Source organism: Notechis scutatus, chromosome 4 (genome assembly GCF_049901735.1).
Source record: "Notechis scutatus isolate UNSWTSFEM ecotype Mainland chromosome 4, rNotScu1.2, whole genome shotgun sequence".
In the NCBI taxonomy this organism is placed as follows: domain Eukaryota; kingdom Metazoa; phylum Chordata; class Lepidosauria; order Squamata; family Elapidae; genus Notechis; species Notechis scutatus.
The window spans coordinates 125,072,546-125,098,546 of record NC_142012.1 but is presented as its reverse complement, the minus strand read 5'-3'; the positions used below and the strand labels follow the sequence as shown (position 1 = coordinate 125,098,546).

Below are 26,001 nucleotides of genomic sequence, written 5' to 3'. Positions count from 1 at the left end.
CAGCATCAGAAGCTATTTCTGGCAGGGGTTTAGCCCATTAAAATACTAGGAGGTGTTTGTTTGGAATTAGCAGAAAATATATTTAGAACTAAGAAGATAAGGTCTACCACCATATAGCCAATCAATCAATCAATCAGTGGCAGTGGCAGGGACAATCTAGCATGTGAAGAACATTCCTTCTGTATCCCAAAGGTGCTTTTTAAAGAGGCAACTGGACTTTTTGGTTTTTCTTTGAAGACATTTCACTTTTTATCCAAAAAGCTTCTTCAGCTCTGCATAGTCTATAGAGATTCTCAGTCATCCAGGTCATGGTTGTTCCAAAAATGCTTTTCAAGAAGCAACTAGACTTTCTCATTTTTCTTTGAAGATGTTTCCATAGAGATTCTTTCCCTATGTTCCAATATCTGGTTTGTAATAAGCCAATCTTCTACACCAGCCTAATGTTTCAGGCTGATCCTTTCAGTTCAAATAAAGTTAACTTGATGCACTCATATCCAGGCAGTATGATCAATGGCAAGATCTGCTATAGTTGCATTTGGACATTTTTGAAAAATAAATATACCATCTTTCAAGATGCTTCAAGAGCTCAATACTATATACATTGTACTTCTCCTGGTTCTCCTACAACAACTCTATGAAAAGGTTGCTCTGGAAGAGAATGACTGGCCGAAAGTCACCTAGTGACATTCTATGCTAAAGCTATACTAGAACATAAGTCTCCCAATCCTAGGCCAGCTCCATAACTACTGCAATTGCTTTAAAAATGCTTCTAAAATATGGAAGATATCTAAATACATCAGAAAAACCAATTTTAATAAGCCCTCACATGTGAGAAGAGACAGAGAGGTATGACATTTCTAGTGATATTCCCCCAATAGAGTGAAAATCATGCATGACAGTTCAGCACTGGTAGTAATCTGCATTCAGATGACATAAGACTGTATAAATAACATGAAGTTTTGCCTGTAAAATAATGCTATCTTGGATAAGAAGAAGGATAAAGAGATGGCATCAGAGGTGGTATTCAGCAGGTTCTGACCAGTTCTGGAGAACCGATGGTGGAAATTTTGAGTAGTTCGGAGAACCGGCAAATCCCACCTCTGACTGGCCCCGCCCCCATCTATTCTCTGCCTTCTGAGTCCCAGCTGATTGGCTGGGTCATCTTTTGTTGCCCTGCATAGGAGAACGGAGCAGGAAAGCAGGTTAGTGGGGTGGGGAGGGAATGGGGATTTTGCAGTAACCTCCCCCTGCCACACCCACCAAGCCACACCCACAGAACTGGTAGTAAAAAAAAAATGAATCTCACCACTGGATGGCATTATAGTTTATAAATGGTAAAGTTAAGGAGAAATGAGACCCAAGCTAATCAGTTACTTATTCATAATCTAATGTGCAAGAAGATTTATGTACTGAAAGTTTGATGGTTGGTTTATAATGCTGAAGCAATAGTTTGCTTCAGACAAGTTTTACAATTCTAGTTGTTATGTTAACAAGCAATCAAAAATCAAAATCCTCCTAATTGCATTTATTCAACATTAAGCCACAATTATTTTAAAGATATAATTTCTTCTACCATCTTAAATTTTCTTATGGAGAACGTATTCGGTGGGATGTAAAGTTCTTCCACATTTCAATGACACTGTAAGGAAGTGTAACAGTTTTTGAATGACTACAATGAGTTTGAATGGCTTTTCTATGCATTCCTTTAATTTTTAATTTTATCATTTTGGTGATGGAAGTATTCCAAACTTGCAAGTATAATTGATACTTTGGGTGAATTATTGAAGAAGTTGTTTTAAAGTGACAGAGTTTTAAAGTTCCCATTTTATTCAGAGCAGAGAGACGTAAGCAAATATTGTAGCACAAATCATTTCTTTATACACAGTAAAGGCAGAACAGAGCCTCAGCTTTTCTCTTAAACTGATTGAAAAGAAGCCAACCCAAGAATAATTACTCTGCCCCCCTCCATGGGATAAAACTACTCTATATGGGTATCCAGAGCAACATTACTATGGCAACCAAACCTAACAGATTTAACTAAGAACATTTTTCAGAAGACTAGCAGGAGCATTTTCTAAAACCTATTCATACATTTATACAACTCATCCCCCCACATTGCAGATACAATCACAACAATTTCAAAGAGATTATTTTTTTACCAATGGCTGTGATTTGTTAACCCTGCAAAAGGAAAAAAAATCACTACTATAATACAGCTGCCCATCATAGACCCATCTATGATGAGACCCATCATAGTACTGATGTTTATAATTGTGCCTTATTAAAATTGATAAGTCCTCACCAGTATGAGAAGGGACAGAGAGCTATAAGACATTTCTAGTGTCATTCTCCCAATAAAATGAAAATCATACATGACAGTTCAGCACTAGGAGTAATTTGCATTCAGATGACATGAAACCACAACTAATATGGGAGTTTTGCCTGTAAAAATAATAAGAGTTTGGTCTTGGAAAAGGTACAGAGGTGGTATTCAGCAGGTTCTGACCAGTTCTGGAGAACCAGTAGTGGAAATTTTGAGTAGTTCGAAGAACCAGAAAATACCACCTCTGACTGGCCCTGCCCCCATCTATTCTCTGCCTCCCAAGTCCCAGCTGATCGACTGGGTCTTCTTTTGTTGCCCTGTGTAGGAGAATTGAGCTGGAAAGCTGGTTAGTAGGGTGGGGAGTGAATGGGGATTTTGCAGTATCCTTCCCCTGCCACGCCCACCAAGCCACGCCATGCCCACCAAGCCACATCCACAGAACCAGTAGTAAAAAAAATTGAATCCCACCACTGGAGAAGGATCAAGAGACAGCATTACAGTTTATTGACCATCAACTGAAGGAGCAATGAAAATTTTATGTTAATAGTAATGTTATGTTAATAGCAGTTCTTTTTGATTGTTTGTTTCTTGCTTTTGCTTTTTAGGATAAATTAATGAACATTTATCTAAAAGGAAGTGAATTGATAAACTATTTTCTGAAACTATTTTTTTAAATACTCTAAGTAAAATGAGGAAATAAGTGAGAAATGAAAAATCCCATGCATACCTTCAATTCAAAGTATTGTATAAGAATATAAGCTGACTTTTATATTGATTAATCTTTTCACTGGATATGCTGTTCAATACATAAACCATTCTCTACAAGAATGAAGATAGCAAAACTTTGGGCACTAATGTATAATCAGCATATTGCACTATAATTTAGTTTAGATTACACTTCAGCACATTACATTATAATTTAGTTTTGATTAACTAAGTTCCCTTAAAAATAGGCCTGTCAGGTTATATGCTTTGGGGATAATACTGTCACTCTTTAATGGGAAAGAAAACTATACTGTTCACAATTACATAAAGTAATCGGGAAAAATGTACAAAATACATTTCTGTTTATCATACTACTGTCAAAGACTTAGAAGGAAAAGAGTAGACTGTATTGCAAAATATAATTTCATATCCTTTCTGAAGATTGAAACTACAGATAGTAAGATAGAATTGTCGTGTTTTTGCTTTTTCATTAATTTTTATTTACATCCTACCTTTTTTAGTTTTACAAATAGCTTAAGGCAGTGAACCTTCCTCCTCCTATTTTCCTCACAACAACCCTGTGAGGTGGGATGAACTGAAAGAGAGTGACTGACCCGAAGTCATGGTTTTCAAGACTAAGGCAGGATTTGAACTCATAGTCTCTTGCATTCTAGCCTGATGTCTTAACAATTGACCAAACTGGTTCTCCACTATTCAGAGAAATATTTATCCAGCTATATTGAATTTCTGGAATACTGAAATATAAAATATATAATTTATCATCAAGGACAGTCTTCCCTTCTTGGCTAAAATGGTTTTATTTAACTTAGAGATCAATATAGTATAAAATTTCTATACAAATTTCCAAAAAAGATGTTCAATACATCATATTGATGTATAAAGACCTAAAACATTTTAAATGGAAGTAATAAAAATAATGACAATGTTAAAAATACATGTACTGTAGAAAACATAATTCCATTTCCCATTTTAAAAACAAACTAAATTTGCTGTTTAAATTTTCTAATTTGCCTAAATGACAACATGGTACTACTTGCAATGAATTCAAGCAAGTTCATGAAATGAGTTGCATTAGATATGGAGTAATCAAATATTCTAATCTATATAAAGAGGTTTGGAATGGGTTCTGTCTCCCAACTGGATGTATCTGCTAAACATCAATGCTTTTTATCCATGGAACATCTCAATAGAAGCATTGACAAAGATACACTCTAACTTAAAACTGAATGGATATTACAGGGATTGATTCTCTTAAATTCCCTTGAAATGTGCCAGAAAATTTGTACAGATTCTTCTGTTAGTTCTAGTTCCAGTCAGAACATAAATTGCATGTTTTTATCCAGTTTTCTGCAGATTTCTTGGTGAGTAAACAAAATTACATACAAATGACTGAGGCTGCTCTCTAATCCGTAAAGTAAATTGTCTTGCATCAATTGGAATTTGTTCTATAGGATCAGGTTGAAAATTGGAAGCAAGCAGCAACATAGGGCAACTTAATGGAATATGCCAACAGCTAGCATAAACCACAGGATACACCATAAAACAGGATATACTTGACTAACACCCCTTTCAGAGCTGACGTTGAAATGTTCTGTTAAACTCTAAGTAATTATTATATGCAAGATAGATGTGTAACCCAGTTCATGAAATTCAGCAATGCCCTAACACTTGAACACAAAATTTATTGCATCTCAGAGGTGTTTACAAATTTATGCATAACTTGAAAACAAAGTTGAGTTATACATGCTTAAATGCCAAGAAAAATGCTTAGGATATATATATAAAAGTAAAACATTGTATCAAAATGAATCATTTGCATATTGAATTATTTGAAGGAATCAAAATATTCTGACAGTTATTTTCCATAGTTACCCTCTAGAACTACAAATTTAAAAAATATATTTATGAAAAATAACATAAAAGACACCCCCCGAAAAAAGCATGTGATTATTTATGTTAACAACTGGGAATTTATATTTGAAGTGTCATTCATATCTATAACCTTATAATATCAAGCTCTAGCAATTAAGATTTGAAACCATTTAGAAAAAAAAAGTTTTAAAACTTCTTACCTTGAAGAAGCTCCGGAGAAAATACATTATGCTAAGCATTTTTGGAATAAGTAATAAGGAGCTGCTCAATCTTTGGAACATCCAAGGCCTGTGAGAATTCCTACAACCCCTGCTGTGTCTTTAGTTACATGCTTTCTTGTTGCTATTTTGGACAGACTTAGTACAAGAGAATCATATGAGCCATGCCAGGAGCTTATGCTAAGGAGTTGCATAACAATTAGGGCTTATCTGAGCTAGCTGCATAGTGCAAACAGGTTTGTTCACAGTTTGCTGGTCCCACAGAACTTCTACTGGGCATGCTCAGAATACTAACCATTGTATTTGCTGAATGTAAAATAAGAAGGACCATTTGTAAACTCATCCAAAAGAACCAGTCGATCGTCAATAAGACTCAAAGAGAAACTACACTGTTGGTCATTTACATCCTGTCTTCCTCTGTCTCTCCCCTTCCACATTTTATTTTTGCCAAGAGTTACCTCAATTAGGAAATATTTAACTCCTTGCTTCATTTCTCCTCATCTGAATCCTTAGCTCAAGGCACATAATAACTGTAAATGACATTTACAATAGTGAAACCAACCACAAAAACAGCTTGAAGAACCCAAAAGTATGTTTTTATACATTTAGTTGTTATTTTACCCTTTCTCCAAATAATTACAGGTGATTTTGCCTTTAGAAGAATCTTATGAAGTAAAGTAAGCTGAAGAAGAATATGATGTAGTTATTTCGGTATTTAGATAGGAGCAGATTCAAATCCCCATCTCAGCTATGTGACGTCTTAGCTGAAGTATTTACCTCCTTTACCCAAGCATGAGCAGAAATGCTTCTAAATTCCAGCATCAACCTTTCAAAATGTTCTTCCAGGCTGGATTGCTATTCATTTCATTTGTGCTTGTGAGGCAAGGCTTTTAGGGGAGGGGTTTGGGGAGGATGCTGAATACTGCATCTGCTACTTTATTGTATAGAGAGATACAATTGCTTTCCTGCTATTGGTTTTGTCTTTCTTAAGATTGAGGAATCTCTGTTTTGGAGGCAGAATTAAAGCAAGTGAATTTGACTTGACAGGGATAAAAATTACTTTGAGGCATTCCTGGACTATTAAATATTAGGGCACTGAGGTCCTTCAGTTTTTCCATCAGGAAAGGTGAAATGAGAGTTAAACTTTGAGGGTCATCATTTTTAGATACTGGGAATTCCTTGAAATGGCCCTTCCAAAATGTACCATCCATCATCCCTCACATTTCCTGTTTGGTTCTTTGTGGGCCACATGATGTTGGTAGACATGCTTTCTGGAAATGGCTTTTTCTTCCCTTACTTAAATTATGCAGCCTTTGAAGGATTTCTCAGGTATTACCCAGTCCCTGAATCAGAAGAAGCTTTCCTTCTTCCTTCTTTCCTTCCTTCCTTTCTCTTTTTTCCTTCCATTCATCCTTCCTTACTTTCTTCTCCATGTTGATTTTTTAATATAGGAAAATAATTGTACAAGCATCTCTCAGAGATTAATAGCAATAGCACTTAGCACTTAGACTCATGTACCACTTCACAGTGCATTTACAGCCCTCTCTAAGCAGTTTACAGAGTACAGCCCCCAACAATCTGGGTCCTCGGTTTACCGACCTCAGAAGATTGGAAGGATGAGTCATCCTTGAGCCTAGTGAGATTTGAACTGCCAAATTGCAGGCAGCTGGCAGTCAGCAGAAGTAGCCTGTAGTACTGCACTCTAACACTGCACCATCAGAGCACAGGGTCTGGTGTGTAAATTAAGATAAGGGACATGTCAATTCAACCCTCCTTTCAATTTTCAACAAATCAAGATCATTGGATTCATCCACAGTAAAATCCAACCATCTTCTCCAAGATTTTTCCTAAAGATGGAAGATTTAAGACTGCACAAAAGTTGCATAACATCATGGGGCTAAATATGATGAAGACATGATGCCTTCAAGAGAGATCATCACTGAGGGTCCCCATATCTTGTTGATCATTTCCTAGGGCTTTTTTCTTATTATTATTTTCAGTGTCTCTTCTCATCCCTCAAGGCATTCTCACATACTACAATAGGCCAAATTAAGATAGAACTATTTTTATTGTTAATAGCTACAGTAACAGAATTATGTGGGTCTGAATGTGCTTCCCCATTCCTCTCTACCTTCATGTAAACTAGGGAGGGACTTGTCTGAGACATTTTCTCAAATTATCTTCTTGACCTCGGCTCAAGTCCCACTTATCTGAGTGTTACCTTGGTAGCAGCTTTTTCTCCAGCCCTTCAAGGCCACTCCGTGTGCATTCTATGTTTACCCCAATTACCTTATTCAGTATTGTTAATGTAATGTTTAATTCTAAACTATCACAGATGACTTTATCAGTAAAATCTTTCCAAACTATCACAGCAATCTAAAAGAAATTCTACTGACCTGCCCTGTCTCAATTAAGTCTCTTAAACAAGACTATTGGATAGCATTCCATTATTCACTATGCAATAATGCAAGAGAAATATTGACATTTCACTGCCCTTATCAGCACAATTTAGGCCTGAACATGAACAAGTATCTGTGCTTGAAGATATTTGCTCTATATTTTCCAGTATCTTTTTTTTTGCTGCTTCATCTACTGGAACACCCCCCAAAAGCAAGAAACCGTTGTCCTGGGATCTTTAATTCAGAAGAAGCAGTAAGGGCATGCAATCCTATCTTAGCAACTTCTATATTTATAAGAAGTAAAATCCATAAGATGTTTGAGGTGAGCAACCTACCAGTCCCGCAGAGGATACATCCTCTATAAAAGCTAAATGGATTGTCTCAGAGCTGAGGCTGTGACCAAATAAAGAGATGGAAGAATAGAGAATAGGAACATATGTAAGTCTACCTAAAACTGCATTTTAAAAAAGACCTTGATGTGTCTGTATATATTTTCCTTGCTGGTTTTCTGAACATCGGACCTGAATTTCTACTGTATGTACAATTTAAACATATACATTTCTTGTGGTCCTTATTTCTTATTTCATCCAGAACTGTCCAAGGTCAAACATCTAACTTCCTCCTTCTCTGATTCTCACCTCAGCTCAATCATGTTTTGTAATTTCAAGTACTTCATCCTTGTCCTTTTCTCAGTTTCTCCTTCTGTTGCACATTTTAGTTTTTGAAGATAATCTCCCCAATCTTCTCTTTTGAAAGCTAAACATATCTAGCTCTTTTAACTATCTGTCACAGTCCCTTTTTCGTATTGTTAGTTTTCTGAATTCATCCCAACTTCTCCCTGTCCCTTTTAAAGTTTGGCTGCCAGAATCAGACACATATTCTCAAAGCGATGTAAGCAATGCAATATATAACAGAAATATTGTCTACCAGAAAGCACTTTACTGAACTCCATATAAGTGAGCAATGTCCAACAAAGACCACAATCAATTGGATACCACCAGATGGTCAGAGAAAAGAGGAAGACCAAAGAAAACTTGGTGCTAAACATTTCAGGAAGATATGAAAAACATCAATCTTAAATGGAAGGATGTAGAGACTGTAGCTGCAGACCAAGAACTGTGGAATACTCTTGTAGCCCAATGTGCTTAGCATAGGATGTGAAAATAATAATAATTATAGACCATCTTCTGGTAGCAATTTCTATGTTAACACCTAAAACATGTTGGTTTTTATTTGCCTTATCTTATAATATCTGCCTCAAAGCCATCCAAAAATTTCATGGCTAATCTGAAATTTAAATCCTATCAATGTGGAAAGTCCCAAAACTTCCAACTGTCATCATAGTTACCCAAGATCATTACGACCAAGTGTTGAATACTATGTTATCTGGGCAATAACTAGAATGTATAGACGCTAGAGTGACATAAAGAGTATGACCAACTCTGGATTGCTTACTATTACCAATTTCCATGCTCAGGGATAGAGAATATAGGAGTTAAGCAAGCCAAGGAAGCATCATTGGTGAGCCAGAAAGTCATTGTGGGGGGAGGAGGGAGTGAAAAAGAAAGAAAAAGTCCTATGTGAAGGAGAAATTAGAAGCAAGAAATGAAATAACCTGGTGGTATGCAAAAGATTCTTGCTCAGCCTGAATGTAATGGTAACCTGCTGCTACTGCTGCGGCCATTAACAGATTGGTAAGTGGAGAGAAGTGGAGGGAAGAGCAGGTATTGTGAATGATCCTCTCTTAGGGAAAAGAGCTAGATAGATTATAAAAACATCAAGGAAGACAGTTGTAGAGAGTTGTACAGCTGAAGAATAAAAAAAGAACAATTTTATATGTGAGACTGAACTTATCTATCCTTGCTTTGCTTAGCACACAGCTGAATGAGGTTTTGCAACTAATACACTGATCTGACTCTTACAGGACCATTGAAAATTGATGCAATGCCTTGCCAAAATGTTTTGTTCATTATCATGATTTTACCATTACCGTGATTCCATCATGGGGAGAAGCCATCATAAATGAAGAGTTAATTTAGACTCAGTCAGTGTGGCTCTTTGAGCACTGCTGGCTCATACTACTGCTAAATATGAAAGGATTTTGAAGGAGTTTATTAGCTTTATAAATGAGAAACAAGTTGACCCAATATCAGAGTAAGGGTGCAAGGCAGCCTTTGTGAGAGGAAGGTTGAGAGCAGGTTGGGGCTTCTTGAGCTGTGCATGACATGTACTGTGTGGATTTTGATTGTAAGACACACATTTTGTTATTTTATTTTTGTCTGCTAAAGCATCTACTTGGGTTATATGGGTGGAGATTGGTATGTGAGGGGGGGGATAAAATTACCTTCTTAGGCAGAACTTTTTCACCTCTGGAAATAGCCTCACCCAGACACCTCAAAATCTAGTTGGAGGCAGTGGATGGGTGGAGAACCCTGAAAGTGATTTGACAGGTTTTTATGATGTTTGTGAATGACACTCCAGCTCATTCCTGCTACAATGCTCTCAACATATCAAAGAGAGCCACTAGGAAAAGTTATGCTATTCTTGGATTCCAATAGGTTTCTGGAAGTGTGTCTTTTAATAGTGGGCACTTAAAAGTATGTGCAATTAATAGTGGAGTATATATAAAGATTTTGCTATTTTCTTTATATTTAACTGGAATGACAGTTAAAATAATTTTCTTTACCATGATCAAAAAAAGGGGCAGAGTGTTCCTAACACCATAAGATAGTAGCAGTTAAAAAAAACTCCATTTATTTTAGTAATTCTTGTTCTACAATTAATAAGGTAGCAATTAAAAATATGAATATATCTTTGAAGAGGGAGGAAAGAAATTTATACCAGCTCTGCATTGATACTGCTTTTGGGCACCACTTGGTCCCAGAGGTCCCAGGATTGATGATACCCTTATTATCTCCCCTGAGTTTTAGGAATTGTATTTGTTTATACATCATGGTCAATGAATAAACCAGAATATAGTGTTATCTATATTGCACTGCAGGAAATTTGGCAATATTAAATCAGTTTTTCACTTAAGGGGTTTAATAAAAGCTGAAACCAAAGGAAAGTAAAATTATTATACCAGTGTTTTGATGAGCGGCATATAAATTTGATTAGATATTGGTTGGGAGATGTCAATTCATGCAACATCAAGGCAGAACACTTGTGGTTGCCCATTGGGTTCTTTTTCTCCCATTCATGCTCTTGATTCACCAGGCTCATTACTTGATTGCTCATTGCTTGATTTATGAGTGAAGAGATGTTATGACTCACTTGTTTTAAACAGGCAATTGGCACTGTCAAAGCTGACTACTGTCGAGATCTTGACACTCTAAAGTACAAATAGAAAAAAGGGTGCCTCAGCTGAGCTTTCTTCCATCATCCATTATGGTAGGAAATATGGAACTTGATTATGATGTGGCACGTGATGCATGAACAAACTGTGGCAAACTGTGACCACACTGCCTATGTTGTTGGGAACAGCAATTCTTAAGGGTATAATTTTCTTGCTATTTAAATCAAACACATGCCCATATATCTCATTCGACTGTTGCTTGGGGAAAAATAATTCCCAACAATCATTAACAGTGATATGTAAAGCAGCTTGAGAACTTAGTATATAAATATCTTGATCACTAGATGGATGTTGGTATATTGTGGGAAATGGGTAGTTTAGAAACATAAGAGAGCTAGAGAGTCTTGAATACATGTATACAGACATACATAGCATTTTACTTTTTATTTATTTTATTTATTAAATTTATAGGCCGCCATCTCATTGTTGAAGACCCTGCCTGCAGTTCTTCGTATGTATGTACAGATCCAAACTTGTGCAGATTACTTCTGTAGGGTCGATCTCTCCTCTCTCTCTCTCTCTCTCTCTCTCTCTCTCTCTCTCTCACACACACACACACACACACACACACACACACAAATGTGCTGTGAGTAAATATAGATTTGTTTAATGTTTTTAACATATTAAAAGGCTACAGATGAAATACATTTAGCTTTTAATCAACTGATAAGCTATTAAAGGCTATGTCTTCAACAACTTGAGCCATTAACAAGATGACATTTAAATTCTGCTCATTTGACTAGAGACTGACTGGTGAATTTTAAGCACAATTATCAGCTCACTTTGCACAATTAAATAAAATGGAAATAACTTCCAGAGCTTTTCAAAACGTGACTCTAAAAATGTAGGAATACTGCTTTATATAGTTCGTGTGTTTAGTCTAGCAAGAACTGCCTCCTCAGATTAGCAGAAACTCTCCAGGCAGAGCTTTCCTCTCATTTAATTTATTTATTTTATTTTTATTTTATTTTTTAATTTATTTATTTTTTGTCAATTGCTTACAAGATAATAGGTATAAGTAAAAACATAGTTATGAATACATGGATACATATAAGAAAAATAAAAAATAAAAGAAACAATAGGACAGGGACGGTAGGCACGTTGGTGCGCTTATGCACGCCCCCTACAGACCTCTTAGGAAAGGGGTGAGGTCAATAGTAGACAGTCTAAGGTTAAAGTTTTTGGGGTTTGGGGAAGAAACCAGAGTCAGGTGGTTCCCCCACACACCCTTTTTTTTTAAAAAAAAGCTGGGGATGCTAAAGACTGAAACTGGGACTGTTTGCATCCAAAGCAGGGACTATTCTACTGAACTATGTTTCCTTCTTCTTGTCTATAAGTAGATCCTTAAATATGAATTAGAAGATGAAAAAGTCTTTTATTTTCATTCATACCATTCCATCATTAGAGTTTAATCCTTAGAACTGCAACCCAAATATTGTGCTGAAGTCAGTAACTGCCTTGTTTTAAAGATCCCAGGCTGATCTGCTTTGTTTAGCAGAAAGGACAGCTCTGATCATTGCACATGCCTCTTTTTCACATGCATCTTAAGGAGCCTATAAGAGGACCTGAGAGAGCATTCATAAGTGTAAAGGAAAGACGGGACAGTTGCCAAGTGTGACAAAAATCACCCTCAAAAGGTTCTGAAAGGTTCAAGACCTCTTGTTTCCAAGGAGACACCATTAAGCAGAGAATAATTATGCAGCCATTATTTTATTTCACAGATAAATCAGAAGCCAGTACTTGTCTGCTCTAAACAGCAGAGTGCTTGAAAACAACAACCCAAAAGGTTACCATAGCCTATGAAACAAGATAGTCATTCTTGGGACATAACTTTTAAGACTGAATTAGGTTGGTTCTGTAAGAAAATAAAGTAAGAAAACTGAAGATTAGTGCTGGTCTTGTGTGAATTTCAGTGGGTGATAATACTGAAGAAAGACTCCTGGAAGGACAAAGTTCTGGGAACCTTCACTCTGGCACCAAAAGCTATTCTGAAAGGGCACAATGAATGAAGGAGGGAGGGAGCCATTTCCATTCTCGAGAAAGATGCATGAGCATGACCTTTTATTTTCCCTTTCACATGCATGCAGTCCAGTTTGCACGTTCATTAATTTTCTAGTGACGTAGCCCTAGCAATACACAGAAAAAAAACTTCCTAGGTTTCTAATCAAAACGAGGACAGTTAAATGAAAACTCAGAGACTCCAAGCTTATAATTATTTATTCAGGATGTGGGTGCACTTTTAAGTAGACTTTACAGGGCTGTGCTGTTAAAGCATTTATCCAGTTGACATTTTAGTGAAAACAACTGAAATCCATTTTGAAATTTAGCTCAAATGGGAGGGCATCTATTTAAAATGTACATGCAGAAAATATGCATTAGGAAAAAATGCAATATAAACATTTATATATTTAATTTTTTTCCACATTCATTCCTAAATACACCTTTTATAAATTTTCAAAATTCAACAACATATTAAAAATAATAAAAATAATTTGCCAACAATTTTGTGTTCCCTAAGAAAACGAAATTTTATTTCAAATGAAAATTTCTTTTGAACATACTCCAATCCAGATTTTGATAAACCTTGAAAGTAACAGAAATCAGAAGCTGTGGAAGCTACTAAATTTATCTCCATATGGTACTACTCTTCACTACTGATTGATGTTTGGTGCTGATTTTGATAGGAAATTGGTTGTTTCATAATTCTATACAGATCAATCTACAGGTGCTGGTGAACAAAAGTTCAATTAACATTAACTGGCCACAAAATTTTATATTGTGGTTTCAACAATAATAAAAAATATTTTCAACAAAAATACCAAATATGATCCAATTTAATTCGTGATGTATAAGAAATATTTCCATCTGAATTTCTTTTCTTTTTTTATAGTTTATCAAAATATAAAATACAGAGAAAAATGAAAATATTGGGAAAGTAAGGGAGAAAAAGGGTAGGGGAAAGGGGAAAAAGAAAAAAAAAGCATTGACTTCCGGCTCTTTTTAGCACAGTAGAATAAGGTTATAACAATCAGCCTCAACTTTTTAACTTTTACATAGTAATATATACTAGCCATTTCTATAACAACAAATCTATCTAGCAAAAATGTCTGAATTACTTAAATGATTTTGGGGATTCCAAATAATCATATCTTGTTTAGATTGGAAGATATGCGGAACAAAGTATGGGAAAGATCATAAAAATTTGTTGTCTGAAATTAAGTTAAATGTTGACTCTGTTAGAGCTCTAAATCCAGTAGCACTGAAATTTTATTACCTACTCATGACTTACTGACCATAAAGAGCAATGGGATATAGATAGAGATTAATTATATACTTTGTCTCTGTCCACTGCTCTGCCTGATCTTTGTCTAAAAGATTGTTAATTGAGGTCACCTCATTTAGCATTTCTTCCCATGCATACACACGCAGACCACACTGTAGCTGACTTTCCGAGTAGGATGGAACTTTTCCTAGTAGGATGGAACTTTTCCTAGTAGGATGGAACTTTTAAAAAAATGCTTCACTAATCCTTGCTCAGGTGTGATTATCCTTTTCAAGGATGTTCACAGGCATAATTCAATTCTTAAATTTAACATTAAGATCATATTAAAACATATTGTCCCATCTTTTCCTTTCTCAAATATAAAGATATTTCAAAAGATGAATAACAAACATTAACCAATTCATAAGCATTTGGAAGATAAATTTCTTTCCATTTTTATATGATTACTCTCTTTGTTGAGCTCCAGGCTCAATAAAGCCAAACTTCACAAAATGACAATTCTGCATTTTGGGAATCCTATTTACCTACAATATTTTACACAACTTTCATCATTTCAACCAGCTCTGTAATGAATTTTCTATCAGAAAGTTCTATCAGAGTATTGTTCATGAACTATTTACCAAACAACTAGTCCCCAGTGAAGGTTTCAAACAAAATTCTTTTTCTAAGATGTTAAGCACTTTCCCTTGCCAAGCATTCCCAAGAAAATGCCAAATAATTATTAATAATAATAATAAATGCAAAAGCTCATCTAGGCAACAAACAAGCTGAAGTGGACGCAGTCTGGTTTTCAACATTTTAGCTTTCTGGAAGAGCACAGAAACAGGGTCAGAAAATTATTGTCTCCTTCTATATAATCCTGTATGTGACTTTATATTGCTGGCCAGTGGAAATGTCAGTTGCTGCTCTCTTGTTGGAGCTCTGCCATCTACTGTTTATTGCCAGGCAGCTGAACTCACACTTTCTGCTCATCATTCATTGCTTTCTTTCAAGTCTGCATTTAATAGACTGGGCATCAGATTCTAGAAGTTACAAAGGCCTATTCTGGCAAAACTTTATAAACCCATCTGTAAAAGCTATTCAGATCAACTCTGTGTGATATATTTTAGACATATGACTCAAAATAGTATGTTATGCATACATTCTTCTTTGCTTCTCCCTCCCCCTCCATCACAATTAGTGCTGTGCTCTTTTTCAAAAGTTGTATTCTACAGGTGTAGCATTATAATTTCTTGCTTCTTATTTGATTTTTGGTAAAAGAAGAAAGTGTCATGGAATGAAATTTCTTTCTATTTGTTCATCACAGGATTGAAATTCAGTTAGAATCAAATCTTTGGCTGTATTATTGTAGCCCAATGAATGCCACAGATTAGGAAGAAAATGAGTGGGATAAAGAATATATTATGTTAGAAATGTTTCAGTCCTTCTGGGAAACAGTCCAAGTCCTCAATACTGTGCCTCACAAACACACAAACATATAGTGTGTTTACTAGTATCCTGCTATAAACCAGAATATAGGTTGCAGATGCTGGCACAGTTTATTATTGGTAGTTTCAAAATCTTTCTACCTAGGATAGCAACATTTTTTTCTTCTTTTGGAGAACAAATCTGTAGGTTCTATATTGCCCACTTTAAGTGAGTCTGACAAGGTGGAATACTGTAAAGATGTTGATTTAGACAAAATGATAGTTATCAAATCAGAAATAAAAATAAAATAACAAAATGAAGAAATAATTGAAAGAATACAAATCAAACAGCAAATTTAGTAATAATGGAAAATTGAAAAAGTGCAGGACTTAACTAGAGACAAGAAACATAAAGCTGAACTTTAGGTAAGCAACTCTTAGAAAATATCATGGAAAAAATATAAAATATTAATCAAATTAGGCATAAAAAGAATATGTGTCTATAATACCTAAGCATAGTCTTAATATTTTAGACATACATACATTTATACATACATATATATATATATATATATATATATATATCAACAGAATACTATAAACAAACACAGGACACATATGAAGACTAAGTACAAAGGGCTTAAAAATAAATGAAATAATCTTTGTATAAAAATAAACAGTTTCCTGAAAGCTGAATATCAAAAGGCATATACTATGGTTAGATAAATAATATTTTTATACACACAGGTAGTCACAGAATGTAGAACATAGAACAATAAAGTTGGAACAATGACATTGGAGCTCTTCTAGTCCAACCTCCTGTTCAAGCAGGAGATCTTGTACTATTTCAGACAAGTGGTTGTCCAGTCTTGTTTTGAAAGCCTCTAGTGAATGGGGCACCCACAACTTTTGAAGGCAAACAATTTCATTGGCTGATTGTTCTAACTATTAGGAATTTTCTCCTTTGTTCTAGGTTATTTCTCTCCTTAGTTTCCATCATTGTTTCTTGTCTTGTATTTTTTTACAACCACAACTGAGCCCAAAATACCCATTGCTAAGCAAGACAGTTGTTAAGTGATTTGTATCCCATTCTATGACTTTTTTTGCCACGGTTGTTAAACGAATCACTTCAGTTGTTAGGTGAATCATCTAGTTTTAAGTGAATCTGGCTTTCCCCATTGATTTTGCTTGTCAGAAACCAGCTGGGAAGGTTACAAATGGTGAACACATAACACCTAACCTGAGGACAGTGTAACTGTCATAAATACATGCCAGTGCCAAGCACCTGACTTTTGATCACATGACCATCAATCAAATGGGAGACAATACCAGTGTTTCTATTCAAATGGTTCAAGGATGTAAAGTAATTTTGTTGAAAAATAAACATGGAAACCAGATTAGTTAAACATGATAAGAAATTAAAAATCAAATACCATGGGAAAGCTTCAGATTTAAGCATTTTAGCATAACAGTGTAGGTTGATTGAATTTACATTTTTTAATTTTAAAGCAAGATGTGTCATGTTTATTCAGAAAGGCTAGGTAAAAATATGACTCTGTGTAATATACATTCCTTGTTGTAACAATTGAAGAGAGGAGTTGACAGTTTATGCTTAATTTATCCAACAAGCTGATGCATGGAAAATGTTTGCATGAAGAAAATAATTTATTTTAGCTACTAGAATTAGAAATAATTGAACTTAAAACTAGTTTTACTTGAAATTACCCAGTTTAGATTTGATTATAATTTCTTTCTCATCAGACAGGAAAAACTTACCATTTCATTCAATGGGTTTCCATATTTCTAGGAACAATAATATTGTAGACATTCTTCAAATTTTGCATAATAATATTTTCATTTGAGAGGATTATATACTTCATTACTGATTGTTTGTGCAATGAAAAGAAATTTAATGAAAATTTGCATTCTTTTTTTTAATTAATGAACAATTTAAAAAACTCAGCACCATCACACAATACATTATTTGGTAATATTTGCATTTGAAACACTTGCATTTGCTTTCATTATAGAAGATTCAGGGCAAACTTAAATTTCTTCAGCAAAGTGTTTGGCAGCTACCTGAGAGCTTTTAAAAAACTAAAATGTGCAATTGTAAAATTATGTAATACATATTTAAAACTATTAAGTGACTTAATAGGGTTTGTTGAGCACACAAGCCATATTGAAATGCTATCCTCCATAATTCAGTTGGCAGAGAAGCATGTCAGTATAGATTATATTACCCATCCATATCAAAGAATGCTATTCTACCATAAGAATGAGGGAAGCAAGTGCTGCTAGCCTTATCATTTGAATACAGGACAAATTAAAGAAAGGTTCCCTGGCTTTGTTTCCCCTCTCACTGAGTGCCAATCTTAGTGAGAAAAAAACCCAACAGTTATTGTGTTTAATGTTTTGAGCACAACTGAATAATTGCAGGCTGGGATGAAGAATTTAGGATTTTTCATGCTGCTTGAGGGACAGATCACAGGCACATATCTATGACCTCTCATAGATAATTATCTATGAGTGTACCTTAGTGTACCTTAGCTATCACAGTAATATTAGGGCGATTTTCATAATAACTGTTATATCATCGCACAATGATTGGATAACTCAAGAAGAAAGTGATAAAACACACTGGAGGTAAGAAAGGAGGTCCCTTCATGCACTGAGCAGGAGTGCATCCTTTGGCTTCCTGCCACAATCCTCTTCTACACCTATTATACGAACTGTCAGCCAGGTTATATTTGGACATGGATTTAGCACTTTTTCAAAAGAATAATTTCTGAATTCAATATGATAGATTCCAAAAGGATTGTAATGCAGGATATAATCAAGCCTTGGTCCATCAACATCATAAGAAATTGCAACCCTAGACAAACTTGGTTGAACTCAAAAAGCTGTTAGAGTTGGCCCTGGCAAATATTAAGAAATCCGTTATATATAGGCCAACATGTACAGACACCAGAAGGCAGCATGGTAAAGTACTGCATATTGTTACCAAGAAACCCATGTGAATATGTGGGAAAACGTGTGAACATATCCATATCAAGTTAATCTTAACTAGACTAGTCATCCCCCCCCCCCCCCCGCCCTCCCTTAACTGTCTGGTACTCTGATTATCATGCTTGCTAAAACAATTCTGAGAATTGTTGTAGTTGTCTTACATTTTACAAAAATGTCGGTATCCATTGTGGAAATTAACATAGGATAGCCAGGATATTTCCAGTCACATTTTAAAAAATCTCAACAGCTTTGATTAGGAATATTGATTTTAACTGGATGCATTTTTGTCAGCCAGCAGATGGCATTGTGGTCATTTTTTTTTACAAACACAGTTCTGATTATTTATAATATTGGTAAATTTCAATAACTATGTACTTTATCTAATACTTCTGAAATCTATAGGGCTAAACTGATATTACTGATGTACACTTTCAATTTAAGAATTGGTGAATTATTACTAAGAAATGATAAGTATAAATAACTTTGCAAGATACTATCTTTCCTTCTTGGATTGGGGAAAACCATTCCATATATTGAAAAAGTCTCAAAGAATTGGAACAGCAGCATCTAAAAGGATCTGAGCAACAAGGTAGGAGACAAAATTCTTTTTCTTTTAGCATGAGAGACATATGACATTCGTAGAGCATGGAAAAACTGCTTTTATCCTACCAAGTAACTATTGACCTGAGTCCATTTTCCTATCCTTCCCATAATTATTGAAAACATCAGCACTGTTAACTGACATGTTGAGATGGGAAATACATGAAAATTGCAGTGTCACTCTAAACAGAAATATCAGAATTTAAAGAATACAGACAACTCAAAGCTCTCACACACACACATAAAACCTAGTCCCATCTATATATGTAACATCCTTGCAACCATTTTCACAGCCCTTTCCACTATGTCATAATGAGGTGACTCTTAGTCACAAAAATGTATGTGCTTCTGTTCTAAACATGTCAAGAGCGTTCTTAAATAAAGTTCTACTTCCAACGATTAAGAATCCTATACAAACAGAAGAGGAGCTGTAAATAAATATATCTTGCTTGTACACAGTATATACTAACAAAAAGAAAGGACTAGTAACTTATTATAGAAACAATCTGATTTTTTTCACAGGAAATTTGTTTTTTTGTTATATTTATCAAGATGCAAAAATCTCTTGACCAAGTTATGGTTGTAAATAAATGTAGGAAACTGCTCTCTGAAACTGAATTAGCACAGCACAGCACTATAGGAAGCAAAGTGGAAGCTATTTACTTTTAACTGCTTAATAAAGGGCATACTATATTTATGCACCAGGCCACTGTTTAATATTCTGGCCAATCTTTAGGTGAAGACTGCAGGGCTAGTGGACAATCAAAGCAGGAGCACAGAAATAGAATACTTGTGTATCTGGAACCTGCTAAAGCTTGCCTTAACAGACATATCAGCTGCCTCTTGTTTTCCCTCTTCAGCATGCAATGCAAACTATGCCCTAGTGGTGATAAGAAAAGTAATTGTGTGATTCAGGCCAGCCACATGATTCACTCAAAATATATTAGTACAGGGACATGGAGACTGACATTTGAAAAACACTTGGAATTTATTGCAGCTTCTATTGTTCAACGGAGATCCAACTGTTTTCATTTACTTAGGGCTTGAGTTCACACTGACTTTTAGACACTGCCGTTTCAGAGATTATCTCTTTATCAGAAAAAAACAACAATAAATCAATTTGTTGCCAGGGAGAATTGTCCAATGACCCACTGCATTCTTTGAAATAAAAAAATACATTTGTTTCAAATCCAAATTACTCTATCAATAATAGGAACAACCCTGACATTTTTATGATCAGAATTAACGATAAAATTTCACAGGACAAAAATATTGCTTTCTAGTATTGTTATCAATATTTTCTTTGTGCCACATGTAGCTATTATGTTTAATCTATGACAGTGAGGAGCCCAGGACCCTGGCTTCTAGAGAAACCATACAGAGACTGAAAGCTGCATGGAGCGCAAAACAGGTTAAGGTTGAATAATTTTGCTCCCAGTAATATCGGAAATAAGTGATCTGCTAAAACAAATAAGTTGTGTACAATGCCTAGTTCTCTTATCATTCCTCATTTTTTTTTAAAAAGTCAGAATTATGTTCTGTTTGTTTCCTATCTCATGCACATTCTCATTCTCTCTCTTTCTGTAGTATTAAAGTAGGCTATTTTTGCATTGGGATGGTTTTACCCGCAACTTTCCTTTGTTGCTGGAACAACATACCAATTTCTGGCCTCAGTGAGCTACAGCTGAATGGAGTTTGCTAAAAGTTTTGTTTTCATGCTGAACAGAAAATGCCTCGTGGGAGGCACATTTGTGTGCGTACATGCACAGTAATGCATGCGATTAGAAGAGTAAAGAATGAGAAGTGCACAGTGAGCAACTTCTAGAAGCATTCAATGAGTGCATAATGAGCAACCATCTCTTTTGAATATTGATTAGTCAGTTCTGGCAAGGTCTTGCTTTTGGGGGGGTCAGGCTCCTGCCAGCCGCTTTGTGTAAAGGCAAAGCACAAAAAAGATGTAAACTCCAGAATGCTTGTTGACTTATTGTTTCTGTTTTTCTAATTGGAGAGGGACATTTGGGGCCCATGTTACATGAGACAGAAAAGTGTGAATGCTAAGTTGCAAATATAATTGGAACACTGACTGCTAATGTATTTGCCAATTTGTTATTATCATTTCCTTTTTAAAAAATTATACTGTCATTCTCAAACCTTTTTTTGTTTGGAAATACAATCATCAAATGGAAAATAATTGATATTTACTATGGATTTCATAGAATATTAATTTTGTGAATTTAAATAATAAAATATTTAACCATGTACTCAGAAGTAATTTGAATGAATTTAATAGAGTTTACTCAAATAAGCATGTAGAGGCTGGCAGTGAAGTCTCACTAATGACACTTTCTTTCTAAACTCTATTCAGTTTAGTGCTGCAACTAGTATTGATGTAGTAGCTTTCTCTATCCCCCTGTGCCTTAAGAACTACAAAGTATATTGATGATTTCTGGTTAAGCAGCACATGCTAAAACCAAGTAACCTAAAAATGTTTTCAATAAACTATGTGTTTAGATTGTTGTTATCTGTTAGTCATACTTAAGGAATAATGTTGAAATACTTATTAATAATTATTGTATAATAATTATTGTATGTCATTTGGTAATTGATGTGAAATCCTACCTTTTGAATGGCTGAGTATCTTTTCTCCCAGGCTGTCTGTCAAAATACAAATACCAAAAATTAGAAAGGGAGAAAGGAACCAGCACAAACAACTCATCCAGCCCATTCATCTCTGGTGCCCTGTCTTTTCTGACTTCAGTAGAATCACCCCTGTCCCTCTGTATGTTTGCCAGATGAGAACAGCGGAAAATTCTTAAAAGCATGCTGGTTTTGCATTAATGTTTTTCAAAGAATTTCTCCATTCGAGGATGGATGTTGTATACAAAGGCCCTTCATTCAAATCCATTGTGTGAGAAATAATTATGCTGCATGTTCTTTGTAACCATACATATTTGAAGTCACATTGCAAGAGGCTCCTTCTCACTGCCTACTTATTGTTTTAACAGAATAGAAAGAGATGGAAGAGATATGGATGCTTGGGACAGAAAAATAAATCTACAGTCTCTCCTGAAGTAGGCCCTAAGGGCATGGGATGCTGATAATGGGGAAATGCAAAACATTTTGTATGTTACCAAGTTTTGGTAGCATATATCCTATTTCGGTCCCTCTTGCCACTTATGCTCCCCACTTACACTCCCCACTTATGCTTAATGGACAGAGAATGTAGTCTGCTGCATTCTAGATTCCAAAATTGATGCTACAGAAAGCTGGCCAGGCAAAAGACATGAGGTGAGTGTACTGAGAGAGGGAATTCGAATGAACTATCTTTGGAGAGGTATAGGAGTTGACTGAGTGAAGAAGAGAGCATACAACAGGTTCTGTCATCCTTATGCAGTTTGGATTAATCAAATAACAAGACACCAGTGTCTGCGTGAACTGCCTGTGGCTGGTCAGATTGGGAAAGGTTATTGAATAGCAAATACAGAATAAAAAAAATATTTTTAGCTCTTATAAATGGTGATTGGATGCAAAGAGGTCCCAGAAGCAGGGGTGGGATTCTACCAGTTCGCACCTATTCGCTAGAACCGGTTGTTAACATTCGCAGTTCGGATAACCAGTTGTTAGAAGAAATTACTGGCCTAATCCTGTAAGAAAGGCAGGAAGGAAACATTCTGGGGTTGCTTACAGAAACTGCCTCTCTGTTAACCCTTATTACATTCTTGGCAGGACTAGACTTCCTGTCTCAGGAACGTCTCTGGAGTTTTTTCCCTTCCTTTGCTGGTACTTTGCTTGTGTGGAGTGACCATTCAAAGTTACAATGGCACTGAAAAAAGTGACCATTTTTCACACTTACGACTGTTGCAGCATCCCCACAGTCATGAGAGGCCAGGCGAGGCGATGCGTGCCTGAATGTGAGTGATGTTGAGTTGGCCACACCTAGCCAGTCACATAACCACAAAGCCACGCCCACCAACTAAGCCACACCCACAGAACCGGTTGTTAAAAAATTTGAATCCCACCCCTGCCTAGAAGGTCTGATAAATTTTCAAGCATGATTTAAGAACTGCTGTATTTCTTGCCATTCATAATAGAATCTATTCATAACATTCAGCCCAGACTTACTTGTTCTTTACGTGCGAACCTGTTAATGAGATCCTGTCATCTTTTTAAAGTGTCTAGCATAGGTCCATTAGTCAGCAGTATTTCTCTCAGTTCAAGATGGGAGAACAATGAGAATTTAATCCGATATGCTTTAAAATGAAAGAATGTCTCTGTACTCTCTCTTAAATACATCCTCCTATGGTGGGAAATCCATCATTGAAAAGAATGCATTTTGTCCTAATATAAATCATATCTGAATGTTACAAGGAATATGAGTGGAATGGTCTGTAATATGTTGTATGTGTGTGTGTGTTTATGTATGTAATATGAAACTCTGTTTCTAATTTTGTTATTCCTGAAAATGTGGTAGTGTCTATAACTTTCACATACTGGTAATTTGGGTAAAGGGGAATTACACTAAACAACTGTTCTTGAATTGAACTTTCAGGATGAAAGATGCCAATTCTAGTAACCATTTAGTGCTGCAGATAATTTTCATGCACAGGCAAAACTGCTTTTTTGAGCAAATACACAATTTTATATACTTTAAATTTGCTGGCCTACATATCTCATCACTTCAATTTTTAATAAAATTCATATGGCTGTGGTACTTATAAATATCACTTAATACATAATTGTGTTTATCCTTACTTTAGAATGATAGAACAGACCGACATATTGTGAAAAAGTAACATTTTTGATTATCGTCAGTTTTTCTACATGTCAAAGAAATTAAACTACTATTAGAATTTTCCAACCAATGAGATATGTTAAACTAAATTAGCTTTAGAACATAAATTATTGTAGACATCTTTTTTAAGTTTAACCCTTTCAACCAAACCTCTCACATCCGTCTCAAAAATGGAAAAATATAAGTTATACAGACATTTGTTCAAATGTTCTATAAAATGTAGCTACGTTATATTACGTTGCTGTTTCAAATCAGTTTCAGTAAGTGCATTTTGATTTTTTAACTTGTTAGTTGAAATAGATATGTCTTTTTAAAATAAATGTGTATATCCTTAAGCACATATATTTAAAAATGTCCCACTAAATTCCAAGGAGCCTTCTCCCAGTTGTTACAGGAAGACAAATTAATGCCCCTATTTCATAATCATTTTGTCTTTTCATATTTATATGTTCCAATTAGTTTAGGGATTAGAGACACAGGGTTTAAACTAGAAATGTTTTGAGAAGTCAGTGTCAAGTTATATTCCAGATCAACCAAAAATGTTGCTCTTATTATTAGTGTTTTGCTAATTTCCCTCACTGCTTTAAATAAACAAAAGCATATTTTTCACTCCTACAAGTAGTCTTCTTCAGTGACAACTGGGAAGAAAGTTGGTGGGGAAGAAGGATGAATTAGTGCGAGAGGCAGATCTAAGGAAACAGAAGTGCTGTCTCCCAATGTTAGTAATTGAATGCTTCTCCATCTGTCACTGAAAGAAGGAGCAGGTACTTTTAGACTCTGGATTTAATGGTTTTGCAGGAGGCTGAGAAGAAGCATTTTAGATGATCATGTGCCTTATTTGCCTGGGGAAAATCCAACTAATATTTCTTTTATCCCCATTCCTTGATTCCATGTTTTACAATTGTTTCTACATTCCTGAAATGTTAAACCAGCAAATAAAACAAATCTAAAAACATGTTTGGCTGCTCAGTCTTATAAAAAACAAAAACAAAGAAAAAATATTCTGCGTATATGTAGCATCATATTTGAAATAATTACACTATAATGTTTCCAAGAACAAAATATATCCTGCTTCTGTTGATCTGATGCCAAATGGAATTATTTAGCAATAAACATTCCAGGAAAAGGGATGCTCTATTGCCAACAGCATGGCCATCCACAGTCGTGCTGTGCCTGTGCCAGTCTAGAAGCTGATACAATCTCTGATGCTATCTTCCTCACCTAGCAACCTTCCTCATGTTGCCTTTGCTACTGTGGACTTTCTTCCTAGCTGAATTACTGAAATCAATCTCTTACCTTACAGAGTTTCCAGATTAGCCAACACACCAGATATGCTGTCAGGGTAAATTTTGCCTTCATATATCTCTCAGGTAAACAGCTAAGATACATTTGTACAAAATCCACATCATCGTCCACCCTGGCTTCGCTGTTGCCTGCACCAGCAAAAGCCTCCTCTTGCCTTCTTTGATGTCCCCCTGATGCATTCAGAAACTTGTTGAACTCCATCTTATCAACTATTCCTCAGTCTTTCACAAAGCCACCCGCAAGAGAGAGACTCCTTTGTTTTGAGGCAGCAGTTAACTCTTCCTGGCTATTGCACGATTTGGCCTCTGCAATCAACACAGTGCTGATGATGCTGGAACAAAACTTCTTAGGTTAAAACTGCTTTGGCTGGTTGCCTTTCTGTTATTGAAAAACCTCTTGGAAATGTGTGTTCAGCTACAAGATAAATATAGCACTGCCCAGAGAGTGTCAGCACAAGAATACTTCTGTGGTTGCCAAGAGTGAAAAGAAAGATTCCATTTAGTCAAAGTGCAAGCCCCAGTTCCCCCCCCCACCTCACATCACTGCCCCCTTGTTCTTATTAGGAAGTGAATAAAAGAAAAAGTGATGATCTATCAAAACTCTCTGGACCAGTTTTGTTTCCTCAAATGAAGTCCCAGTTTGGGAAAGAATATCATCCTTGTGGGGAGGGATGCATTTTTGTGCTGCAAGGTTTTTTGTTGTTGTTGTTCTTA

General features: G+C 35.5%; 1 protein-coding gene across 3 annotated transcripts in view; it reads right to left on the bottom strand.

Moving 5' to 3' along the window:
- Positions 1–25,580, bottom strand: part of ARHGEF4 (Rho guanine nucleotide exchange factor 4) — a 158,013-nt gene extending 132,433 nt beyond the window's left edge. For 2 of the 3 annotated variants that reach the window (XM_087964785.1, XM_087964786.1), the window contains exons 1-2: positions 25,280–25,537; positions 21,811–21,846 (exon numbers count right to left, since the gene is read on the bottom strand). The gene's annotated coding sequence lies outside the window, so the exon portion shown is untranslated. Of the gene's footprint in view, positions 1–21,810; positions 21,847–25,279 lie in introns of all 3 variants that reach the window. The other variant, XM_026680455.2, reaches the window with a different exon arrangement.
- Between the last annotated feature and the right edge of the window lie 421 nt (positions 25,581–26,001).